Source organism: Macrosteles quadrilineatus, unplaced genomic scaffold, assembly GCF_028750875.1.
Source record: "Macrosteles quadrilineatus isolate MER2022 unplaced genomic scaffold, UCM_ALF_1.0 Scaffold_4__1_contigs__length_99947679, whole genome shotgun sequence".
NCBI lineage: Eukaryota > Metazoa > Arthropoda > Insecta > Hemiptera > Cicadellidae > Macrosteles > Macrosteles quadrilineatus.
In genome coordinates, this window is record NW_026542597.1 from 62,304,610 (window position 1) to 62,318,342 (window position 13,733).

A 13,733-nucleotide genomic window follows, 5' to 3' on the forward strand; every position below is an offset into this window, starting at 1 on the left:
AAACCCTATACATAATAATACAAAATAAGTAACTAGGCAATTACTAACTTGTATAGTGTTTTAAGAAACTATCAAGAAACGAATTATATTCACACGCAACTTAAATCGATGTATATGAGTAATGTATCGTATAAATTGTCGTTAAGAGCCCTCGGGTCAGTTAGTTGGCATGGTTTATCTACTTCCGGTGCCAACTAACTTGACTGACAAACGATTGTTGGTAGTTTTAGTTTTAATGATGTACAAAGGGTGCACATTGTCTTGAGTGATCTCATTGATACATAATCTTCAAAGTGAACTAAAATACCAATACTATGTTGTAAAAATAGGTAACCAGCATTTTTGTCCTTTGTCTGAATACAATTTAATTTTTAAATAGTTAAAATGTGGCCCAATAACTGTTCTTATATCCTGTTCTAAAAATAAACCACAAAACTTAGATACAGATTATACTGATTAGTTGAACGACGATGTTGTTGGGATTCATGTCAACACCGATCAGCTGATTAGTAACTTTTATATTAATATATTGCTCTGCTAAAATCACATGCATAAAAACCAATACTAATATTCTTTAAAGAAAAAAATATCCAATTTCTGTTTAACTATTACAATAAAAGGACAACATTGATGTTTAAAATATAGTCTTTTGATTACATAAAATATGTAAGAAATTTTTTTATTAAACATTTTAGTATATACAGGGCAGGAAAAAGTCAGTTAATATTTCAAAAAATAATACAGATGGAGCAGGCAAACTACTTATAATTAAGTTATTAACTATTACAATAATTTAAAACATTATACAGTAATGCGCTACATCCTCAGGGGGGCGACCCATTAGGAGCCAGAAAAAAATATTATTTGTAAGCATGAGTAATATGCAAATCAAATTTAAGGTCTGTAAGTTAAACCCAAAGCTGCAAACCTGAGCTCTAAAGAATTACTGAGTCAAACATGACAGCCGTTTAAGAGATTATTGAATTTATAATTTTGAATCTGTTAACGACTGCCATTTGTGACTCAATTGATACAACGCTGAAAAATCTTAAGTAACTTATTTTCATATTTATTATGATTTACAAAACGTTTGCTCTTTTGAGCAGTCATCACAAATCGGGTTACAAATATGAACCCACTGTGTGGTAGTGTGTATTACTTACTAAACCTTGGTGCTATGTGTTTTACCACCATATTAACAAGTAATGATATTCATCTCTAAGTTAATCGAAATGAATTGCAAGCTAATGATTACCAATAACTATTTTTATATAATTCTATTCACTGTCAATATAGTGCAACCAGTAACAAGGTTTACACAATTACCAAATAGCAAATCATTAAATAATAGGGATTCTAATTACTTAACTTATGTACAAAATTAACATACATCATTTTTAATCATTGTTCTTACCTGTATTCGCCTTCGATTTATACCCTAATAATACACGGTTATCTTAAACATAAACTACCGCATTTAAAAATATCTGACGTTATAGCTATGTTCGAAAATACGTTCGTATAATGTATAACAGTAAGACATCAACACGTGTATTACTCACTCATGACAAGATAGCGTGCCTACTCAATGTAATATACCTGGCAAAGATGTTCACCTCACGAACACTGGATTATCTGAGCTGACTGAGGAAGTAGTTCATCAAGCCAGGTTCTGAATTTATCTCAAATGTCACTGTTTTAAATAGATGCATGATTTAAAACCCTACAAATAACTGCACATTATAGATAAACTATTGATGGCTTGCCAAAATAAAATAATCTCCTGCGATTCTACTACAAATATTAAGTAATATATTTTTGTCAAATATGATGTAAATAGTTAAAAAAATTTTCGTTCAAGGTGTTGAAGTCTTGTGCAGAATTACGTATGATTCTTAAAATCTAGATTGGATTCTTCAACTTCATTTCATCTCAAGCTGTCTCTTATATCCGGTAGATACCGTCATTTGTTTGGAAATATGTTTTAAAAAACCATCAAAGAAATGTGACGCATGTTGTGTGAAAATGTCGCTTTAAACAAAAGCGTTTCTAAAAATGAGTATTTTTTGTACGATGGATGGACTTAACAAAATCCTATTAACTGCATAGATTTATTTAGAGTAGACCAATTTTTACCCACTGGACGCGGTACAGTTCGGGTGTTTTATTAAAAATGTTCCATTATAGACATAGAGTTTTTTTATTCGAAATAAATAGATTCATAGTCATTGTAAAATAATTCCGTCCTGTTTTGTATACAGTATGTATATTATTTACAAGATAAAATAATACATCTATAATTTTTTAGCTGATCAAAAAAGTATTATAATACTTATTGCAAGATTTGCATTGTTTTGTTATAAACAATTAAACATCAAAGATATCCTTATAAAAAAAATATATATATATATATATATCTTACAAGTTTTCTTATAAATCAGCAAACATGTAATTACGACTAGCTTCTTGTACGATAAGAATATTTTGAAACTTTCAGCTTACCGGGATTTTTAACAATTAAAATACAACTGCTCATTTACAATTAAAAATCGTATATTTATATTGAAGCCTTATGAAAGCATGCAGTTTTTAATATTTATAGCTGTAGGGAGTTGTCCCTTTGTAAACACAAGCATGGAATATAGCTTTTAATAATCTCTCGAAAACTCCTGAGGGCCTTTTACCTCAGGCTTTCACTTTTTCCACACGGATTGTTTAACTTTTCAACCATAAGAATACGTCTGATTGAGTTTTATTGATTGATAAGTTGCTTTATACCTAATATATGACGATATTCCATACTTTTGATGCTTTAATTATTTGAACAACAATGTTTACGTTATTGCGATTAATAATGATTAACTTATATTTTTATTTTCTTTATAGATTTTTTCTGAAACCTGTAGAAATTTGAAACATTCTTTGAGTAAACTCGAGTTTTCTTTATTAAAGGAACAACAGAATACTATTCTTTTGTCATAACTGATTGTTTTTGATAATAATTAAAATAATGTAATGAGATAACATCTAATTTACACAAAGGAAAACCTTGTAGATTCATACTCGTATAAAACTACACACATATTAAAGAGATTGCTTATATATTTTATTGAAAGTCCTTGTTAAAATAATAAAACTTAAACGAATAGTTTTCAGTCATACCTTTACAATTGTAGCAGCTTAAGACATTTTAAAGAGTGATTTCTATATATTTATCATTCAATATTTCATAATTTAATGTCAAACGATTGTTAGTTTTAAATGCTAAATAAAAAAAGTTTTCTACATTTAATTCATATAATCGGTAATTTCATCGTATTATTAGTTATAGTACGATTAATAAAACTGCTGTAGTTGTTAAACTAAGCAATCCCCCCTGCGGTTTCGGGGTTAGAATAGAACCGCAGCCTTCCCGGGCTTGTCGTAAGAGGCGACTAAAAGGGTGACCGACGCTCTCACTGGGAGTCCTTGGGAGTGCCCCTGTTGTGTTTGCAGGGGTTGATGTGTGCTCTGCACTGCCGATGGGTATTCTCAGTGAGTCGTGAGGAACCAGCCACTTCGGTCCTTGGTCAGGGAGTGCGGCATGGATGTAGAGGTCGGGCTCTACATTGTGACGGGTGACCCCCGGCACGTCAGGTATCCGGTGCTGGGAAAACGGAGGTTGGGCCTCGGGGAACTGGGGTAGGGGCGCTGTCCCCGAGGGTATACCCGTTCCTGACTATTCCGGGCCGCCCCTTGCCGCACGATGCACTGGTAAACACAAGATGGCTTTTATAACAAATACCCTGAACACATCTTTAATAAGTAGCTCGAATGAGCAAGAAAAGAAGTCGGAAGTAGAGCGAGACCCTTTTGGGCGAAGCTCCAAGGTCCAGAGATCGCCAACATTGAAAGGCGTGAAGACGTCCCCTCCACCTGCATCTTTTAGGTGTACAAAAGACTTGACTTTGGGATCTCCCTTGACAAGTGGAGAAGAAAACGGTGGACCACCCTCTAAGTCTGGTGAAGGGATGCCGGAGGAATCCCTAACAACAGCGTTAGATTTGGAAGTGTCGGGAATGGTACTTCTGCGTCAGCAATATCTCGACGCAGAAAATGACATTGAAAACCGGCTTCGAAACATGGAGCAGACCATAAAGGCAATGCTTGAAACCTTTAAGACGCAGAGAGGAGTTAACCAAGTGGTTAAAAATGGTATGGCTAAGCTCGAGGACGACCTTGGTTTTGTCTTCGCCTGCCGGCTGGTGAGCAAGGCGGCCATGGAAAGGATCGCCGAGAAGGTGGTGTCCCTACCTGACGACAATGCGCGACCTTCCAAGAAACGCAGGAGGCCTACATCAGAAAGCCCTCCAAAAAGAGAAGAGGTTGTTCAGGCAGCAAAGCCTAAAGTTAAGGTCAAGGCGACCCAGACTTCTAGGTCCTTCTCTGCCGTAGTTGCCGCTCCAGCGAAACCTCAACAGCCACAGCAACCTGCGACACCCATTGAGGGTAGCTCCCGAAAGGGGTCAGTCGTAGAAACACCATCTGGGACTGTGTGGGAAAAGCGCCTTACGAAAAAGGAGAAGAGGAAATTGAGGCACGCGGAAGTCGGCTCCAAGACATATGTGGCAGTGAGGGCGCAGTCGACCGGCGTGGCCCAAGCTGTGCCTGGCTCGGCACTCGCTAAAAAGTCGCGGCCCAAAAAGCCCAGGACTGAGGCAATTTTGGTCAAGCCTTTGGAGGGTAGATCATTCGCCGAAGTCTTGGGTGTTATCAAGGCCAAGGCTAAGCCAGAGCAAACCGACACGGTTGTACGGTCGATTAGACAAACCCGGGACGGGGACGTCCTCCTCGAACTGGGTAAGTCTAAAGATAAAGCCGCCTTTGCTGCCGAACTAAAGGCAGTTGTGGAAGGTCAGGGCACCGTTCGTGCTCTCGAACCCAAGACGTCCGTCGAGGTTCGGGATATGGATTGTGTGTCAACGGAGGATGACGTCATTGATGCCCTAAAAAAAGCTGTCCCCGAGCTTGCCGGACAAACGGCTAGTCTGAGGGTGTGGCTCACGAAACCAAACCGGAGTCAACAGCGGATGGCGGTCGCCGAAATGGCAGACGCAAACGCCAGTAAGGTTTTGGCACTCCAGCATTTGAGGGTTGGATGGGTTAATTGCAGGTTGAGACGGAGGGTGGAAGTAACGAGGTGTTTTAAATGCCTTGATTTCGGCCATTCCTCCCGAAACTGCGAAGGGCCCGACCGAGGCAAGAACCGCCTTCGATGCGGGGAGGTGGGTCACACTCGTAGGGACTGTAAAGTTGAGACCTGTTTCCTCTGTAAGGAGAAAGGCCTCAATGATAAAAACGCTAAACATATAGCTGGGTCTGGGCAGTGCAGTGCATTTAAAGGCGCACTACAACAAGCGAAAGCCCAACCACGAAGATAAGGATCCTCCAGTGCAATGTAGATCGATCCAGGACGGCTGACGCGCTTCTCAGTCAGCTTGCCCTCGAACACGGTGTTGACGCGCTCTTGGTCAGCGAACAGTACCAGTACCGGGACAGGGACCCATCTCTTTGGTTTCCCGATACACTTGGTACTGCTGCGTTCTGGGTTCGTATTACAGCTAAAGTGCAGGTAAGGAGTCACGCGAAGGGCCGAGGATTCGTTTGGGTCCGGTGCGGGGATGTCACTTACTTTAGTGTATACCTCACCCCCAACGAGGCTATCCGTGACTTTCGTGGAAAGATAGACCGCCTGGAAGAGAGCGTGCGCGATACCGCCGGGCACGTTGTCGTGGCGGGGGATTTCAATGCTAGGGCTGTCGAGTGGGGAATGACTCTCACTAATTCCCGGGGGAAGTACATCCTGGACTTTGCTGCCAGGGCTGGACTTGTTGTCATAAACGAGGGCAACACGCCAACTTTCCAGCGTCCCGGAATGAGGGGAACGATCCCAGACATCACGCTTGCATCTGAGTCCCTCTTGCCGAGGATACGAGCCTGGAGAGTCCTAGAGGATTATACGGCCAGTGACCACCAGTACATCATTTTTGATGTCATGGATAGTCATCAGAGACAAGCTACCGTGTCTCGGCAGGTGCCCGTTCGGTGGAACACCAAAAAGCTGGACGTGGCCAAATTCACCGAAGTCATACTACGGGGAGAGCCAGTGGTACCTGCTGCATCTGGCGTGGCTCACGCAGAGACATCAGTTACATCATTGATGAGGCTGATAGTCTCGGCCTGCGAAGAGTCAATGCCTCGCAGGAGATCCCGGTGCGATAAGCGACCTGTGTACTGGTGGACAACCGAGATCGCAGAACTACGACGGGCAGCATTGAGAGCCAGACGTCTTGCTACCAGGGCCAGAGAACCTGAAGATAGACGTCTTAAGTCTGACGCTTACAAGGTGGCTAGGAAGTCTCTTCGCCGGGCCATTAACCGGAGCAAACGCAGTTGCTGGGAGAAATTAAGGGACGATGTCGATTCCGATCCGTGGGGCCTTGGTTACAAGATAGTAACCAAGAAGCTTGGCACCCGCTCTCCACCTTCCGTTATGGACGGGGCCTCTATGGAGAGGATCGTAAAGTCCCTTTTCCCGACTCACACACTGCGCCCATTGCGGGAGTTCGGAAGGGTGGACGACGTACCGCTTTTCAGTCTCGAGGAGTTGGAGGCGGCCGTTCTGTCCCTGAAGAACAACAAGGCTCCTGGACCGGATGGGGTACCTGGTGAGGCCCTGAAGAAAGTCTTTTCAATAAACCCACAAATCCTTTTGAGCACGTACAATGCCTGTCTGGCCGAGGGGAAGTTTCCCTTCTGCTGGAAAACAGCTAGGCTTGTGCTCGTGGGGAAGGGAAAAGGAAACACAGACCTACCCTCCTCTTACAGACCTCTCTGTATGTTGGACACTGCTGGGAAAGTCTTGGAAAAGTTGATCCGTTCCCGACTAAATTCAGCCGTGGTTGCTGCAGGGAATCTATCCCCTCGTCAGTACGGTTTCAGGAAGGGACGGTCAACGGTTGACGCTATTGAGGAGGTAAAGCGAGCCGTAATGAGAGCTGAGGAGTTTAACAACTATTCTCGTCGGGTTGTGCTGCTTGTAACACTTGATGTGCGAAACACATTTAATTCCGCGAGGTGGTGCGATATGCTCGACGCACTGGAGAACACTTTCCACGTCCCGGCATACCTCATGCGCATGATAGAGGACTACCTCCGGTACCGCCTCATCATTTACGACACTACAGAAGGCTCCAGGACGATGGATGTAACTTCTGGTGCTGCTCAAGGATCCATACTGGGCCCGGACCTCTGGAACGTCGCCTACGACAGCCTCTTGAGATCCGAGATGCCTGAGGAAACTGTCCTAGTTGGGTATGCAGATGACGTTGCGGCTTTAATAGCTGCACGTAGCATTGAGCTTGCCCAGCTGAAACTAAATCGAGTCATGCGAACCATTAACGCATGGATGGCAGAACATGGTCTCTCGCTCGCTCTGAGCAAAACTGAGATTGTCATTCTGACTAAAAAGAGGATTGACACCATCGTGCCTTTGATGGTCGGGAACGTTGAAGTCCAAACCACTCGTGCCGCAAAGTACCTTGGGGTCATGGTGGACAGCAAGCTCAGCTGGCGAGACCAGATCACCCGTACGGCGGACAAGGCCGCTAAAATGGTTTCTTCCCTTAGTCGGTTAATGGCCAATGTCGGAGGTCCACGGTCCAGCCGCAGAAGGCTGTTGATGTCTGCGGTCCAGTCAGTGCTCCTGTACGGTGCGGAGGTCTGGGCAGACGCTCTCAATAAGGAGGTATATAGGATGCGGCTCGCCCGAGTGCAGCGTCAGGCAGCACTAAGGGTAGCATCTGCCTATCGAACAGTGTCCGAACCCGCCGTCCTGGTGGTTGCTGGAGTCATCCCCGTCAAACTTTTGGCGGCGGAGAGGAAGGCAATTTATCAGCGCCGTGGGGAGGACCAGGCAAGTATTGAGGAACGCACCCGGACCTTCCAGCTGTGGCAGGAGAGCTGGGGACAGGAGACAAGGGGGCTCTGGACCAGGCGACTGATACAACAGGTCCAACCTTGGGTTAATCGGCGGTGCGGAGAGGTGAACTTCTACCTCACCCAATTTCTGACGGGTCACGGCTTTTTCCGGTCGTATTTGTTCAGGATGGGCAAAGCCGTGTCACCCGATTGCATATACTGCCCAGGCATTCCCGATGACGTGGAACACACTTTCTTCCACTGCCAGCATTGGGAAAGGCCCCGCCTAGAGGCTCAACAGTTCGTAGGACTGCTGTCGGTGGACACGGTCATACCGATGATGATGGAGGGTGAGGACAATTGGACCTGTGTGTCACTTTACATCCAGGGTGTTCTCCGCGCCAAGAAGCTTGACCTCGACCGGGATGCGGTGTAGGTCAAAAAATAAATAATGCCAGAAACGGTGCGAGCCCTGTGGGCTTAGGTCACATGTTGGCCTGACTTGAAGTAATGTGACAAACAATTCCAGGTCTGTGTCCAACAGAGTAGAGGGGGTTTTTTAGTGAGTAGTCTGTGATAATCTCAGGAGTCTCACACTACAGGCTGGCTACCTGTGTGCGTAAAAGCATTTTCCCTCCTCACCCTAAAAAAAAAAAAAAAAAAACTAAGCAATGCATCCCATTGATTACTTTATTAATCAATGGGACATATTGCTATATGGGAACAATTTTCTGCTTGTTAAGTCGTTTCTGAAAAAAATACTAAATACACTACTCTTAATTTTTAGTTTATTTTCACCCATTAAACCAATTCATAAAAAGTTATAATAACGTAGGTCTACAGGACACCTTGTATAAGCAGTAGAAATAATATATACGTGGTAAAAGCAATAAATAAAAATAGATAATCTACTTGTTTTTCTATTTTATTATTTGAAGAATCCTACTTTGGTTGAATAGATTAAGAAAATTTACCGAGGGATTATTCACTGTATTATTATTACACTGGTTCTAATAAAATTTACTTAATAAAGAGACTACATAAAAATATTTAAATCTTACTGAAATAAAGACCTCAAAAACAGAAGCAGTAATATTCCGGTAAGGAAAAGAACAATTTACGTTTTGGGCGCATTTTTCATTCGTTCAAACCATAATTTTTAATCCAAAACTGCATTATCTATACCATGATTGTTATATATATGAAATCCTTAGAAACGTTTAAGAAGATGTCACTGATTATTATCACAGGTTAAAAATTTTAAAAAATGAATAAAATTATATTTCATGTCAATATATTCGCTATGAATAAAATCAATCTGCAAACCTATTTGCTTATGCAAGTTCAGCGCAAACATAAGTAATTATACAAAAAACATTCCTAATTATACATGGCAATGAGCTGGAAGGTCCGACAGTTGTAATCAATCGAATAGCATGTCTGTTTATATGAGAAAATATTATCTTTATGTGTAGCGAAAAGTAGTGTTAAGGTACATTTTCACGACCATATTTAAAGTGTTCGATAACTTTTGCACTTGAAACACATGGTCTCAAATAAGTAATGATTCACATTCTACTCTTGTTATGGAATGTACTAATTAATCATAAATTATAAGTGTCAATCAATTATGGTGTTGTGCTTGGTAAATGAATTAAATGAATGTACGAGTATTAGTAATTACTCTTCTATTATTATTAGTCTGTACACTTCATACACACCTGTTGTAGTACAGTGTCGCACTATCGTTAAATCATGTTCATGTTCATGTTGTACGCAGAATATTTAAATCATATACAGTTCAGGATGTATTATAGATTAGGTATAAAAGATAAGTATCAATCAATAAAACTCAATCAACCGTATATTTATGGTTGAAAAGTTAAACAATCAGTCTGAAAAAGTGAAAATTCTTAAATAGGCTCCCAGGAATTAACGCGAGATGATTAAAAACAATATTCCACGTAGGGTATATTTACAAAGGGACAACTCCCTACAGCCCTAAATATAAACAGCAAGCTTCTCTGAGGTGTTGATATAAATATACGATTTTTAGATGTAAATGTTTAGTTGTATCCTATTTATGTTTGAAAACCCGTCAAGTTTATAGTTTCGAAATAATCGGATCGTAAAAGGAATCATGTCAAAATTGTATGTCCCTTGATTTATATAAAAACTTTTAAGGTGGGTGACCTTTTAGAAAAAATATCTGAAATCAGTAAATCCTTACTGTTTCATTTTATAACAAAACTATACATTCGCAAAAATTATTATAAATGAGTTTTTATCGGGTAAAATTTATAGAAGCACCATTATACATACACCATCTTTTTTTAACAATTATTTACTGAGAAAACCAATGCTTTATAACTGTACTAAAAATATATTAATACGACACCTTAACATCATAAAGGCGCATACCTGTTTATGCTATAATAGTGAACATGAAAGGTCTACTTCAATTAAACCTGTACAATTATTAGAATATTTGTAAATCTATGTAACCTACATACATTTTAGAAATGTTAAAACAATATACGTCATTTATATAGTGAAAACTATGTTAACAAAATTTAATAGTGTCAATTCGACATAAAACAGTTCAAGTAGGAATAAATGAAATAAATACAATCTAGATTTATGGATCACATAAAATACAGAATGACACTTCAACAATCAGAACGAAAACTTTGTGAGTTATTTATATTGCATCCATCACTACTTTACATTATATAAGAATGGTGTAACAGGAAAAAAACAATTAAATGCATACAATTTTTATGTTGTAAACCATTATTTGTTTTTTTATTTTTAATGTGGGTAGTAGTAGGTGTTCAGAGAATTAATTTAGACCATCAATTTAAAAAGTGAGTTCTGAGATAAATTCAGAACCTAGGTTGAAGAACTAATTCCACAGTGAGTTTAGTTAATGCTTGTTCGTGAGGTGAACATCTTTGCCAGGTAGATTACATTGAAGCTGCACGCTATCTCGTCGTAAGTGGGTCATACATGTGTTGATGTCTTACTGTTATAAATGACACCATCTCATTATTGATTAGAAATATATTTATTATGACTGGGTATAATAGTGGTAGTTGATGTTTAAGATTACGACTTAGTTAGTTTGGGCAGCAACAGAAGGACGTCTGAAGCTATGAAAAAATGTTTAAAATGTTGTTGTGTCTTAATTTTGTATAGTAGGTAAGTACAATAATTAAAATTCTTATAACAAGATCTTATATACTAAAAGACTTTGCAAACTTATGACAGCTAACCTGGCTATACTATTGTAACACGTGCAGAATCCCATTATAAAATAAAATGGGCTCAAAAATAAACATTAAAAATGAATTTAAGTTAAAAATATAACAAGGGTCTTATGGGTTGCCATACTGGTAACAAAATAACAACCAATTATAAACATAAAGCCTAAACAAATCCCAATAACAGGTTTTATTTACTGTGCAGGGTGAAAATAGAGAAGTCTGTACATTAGATATTTTTGGTCGAGTTTTTGACCACGGGGTGACCTCTATCTGAGACCAATATAAAAAACTTTTTAACATAAAACAGAGATTTAACATGGGGCCAAAATTTAAAGCTTAAGCCAAGTATTAATGGAGATGAGTGTAGGATAGCCCATACTAGTGCGTGGAACAAGCAACATATTACATAGTAATCTTTCACTTCCGGAGACCAGCACCATACTTTGGGAATCGACTAAATACATCTAAAAGAGTGAAAATCAGCCGGGAGGCAAGCTTTAAAATAATTACGTCACGGACAGTGACGTCATCAAAATGGCCGCTCAGCCGATTATAAGAATGCCGCATATCTCGGCAACCGCGTAACCGATTTTGACGTATGACATCTTATTTGAAAGGTCTAATCATTGTCTATAAAAAAAGGTAATTACACTTATAGCGATTAAACCAACGGTTTCTTTGTATTTTGTAAGAAATTAAATTTTTACCCCCCACAAAATGGGTTTTTTGGATTTTTCATTTGGAAAAATTAAAATAATCAAAATTTACTTTCCACCCATGAATTCAGCTTAAAAAAATGAACAATTTAGTATTTTTAATCATCATTCTATGTGTATTTGTTACCGAGATATTGAAAGTGGTAAACTCAGAACACTGTTTCCCATGTTATTCTTATGGAAAAAATAAAATTCTATATTTCGGTTATTTTTTAACATATCTTAATAAAACTCGGTATGTGGCTTCACCTAGTTGATCCACTTGATAATGACTATTAAATAATTATATTTTACATTTAGATGGCAGCAGACCTGCGTACTCATTTTCCGAGTTTTTAGTATTTTGTAAATTTTTTTTCTTAAATATTTGAAATGTTGATGTATCTAAATTAAGGGTAATAATAATATGAAGTAAAATTAGTAAGTATTTATTGTTAACATATATTTCATTCATATATACACAGCTAACTATGTGTCCATTCTTGTACAATGACCTTCGCAAGTACATAACAGAGTGCAACGAAGTCCCATTTTCACACAGCGGCACTTTGTACATCGTTCCTTACACTTACATGAAACGAGTTCTTGGCAGTGTACACTAACGTCTGGAATCGTTGTCCAGAGAGGTGTGAACGTGGTGCCATCATCTGATTTCCAGCCCCACTGACATGGATCGATTACTGTTGGGCTTTTTGTTAAGCAGTTTCTCCAAACGTTACATTGAAGCATTGAACGTTTTAAATGCTGCAATAGCGCATCCGCCGTTGGTGGTATATGTTCTATGGTTCTATTCATTTGAGTAAAAAGTATTCTGCGTGCGTGGTTTACATGTTCTGCAGTACATGCAGGGTGGTACATTGAAACCACAAAACGTTCAACTAAGGAAAATTCAATACTGTCAGTCGTAACACTTGTTGCTGAAATATTTGAAAACTCTTTGAAGGCTACATCAACATCACGAAATGCCATCCATGTTTTCCAAGCAATTTTTTTCCCAACGCCAGAAAACGATGACACCGTATCACAACCTGTGAATGAGTGGAAGAATGGTATAAGCTCGGACATACCACTGGGAAGCTTTGAATGTAATTCATGAATAGGCACATACTGTAAATGCTTTCCTGTTCCATATTCAATCCATAGTTCTTCAGCTTGTGTAATGTAGGGAAATGCAAATAAAGCTATGCAAACTACATCAGAATCTACAGTTTTAATAGTTATTTGGTTGTGTCCATGCATAGCAGCATCATTTGCATGTAAAAGAAGTCGGGCATCTGCTTCCTCATGCAAAGATGGAGAAATTGATTGGACACTCTCTTGACCGGTTGATGATAGTACTTTATCTTTCAAAGTGCAAAATATTTGTTTGCCAGGGCTGTCAATTGCAACGATACTGTTTGCCAGCATACTAAACAATTCTTCCTTGTTGCTGTCTTCAGACAAAAATTGTTTAAAATTGCGTGGTATCTTTACTCCAGGTTTGACCGCTATACGATTGCCACTTCCTCTGGACTGGCGAGTTTGGGACTTTAAACTTCCTTTTCTGTATTGGTCAAACACCAGGTCCAATCTACTGACAGTCTCTAACCTTCGACTTATATAAGGTATTACAACAGAGTCAATGTACTGCTGAAATGTAATTGCAGACCCAGGTGTCAACATGTGAATGAGGGCAGCTCCGTCGATTATTAGGACAGACACATTTGGTGTTTGGGCCATAGCTTCGCTTGATAAACAGCAAGTTTTTTTAACACAGGATACAATATCAGATTTACATGAAGGGAGTCGAAGC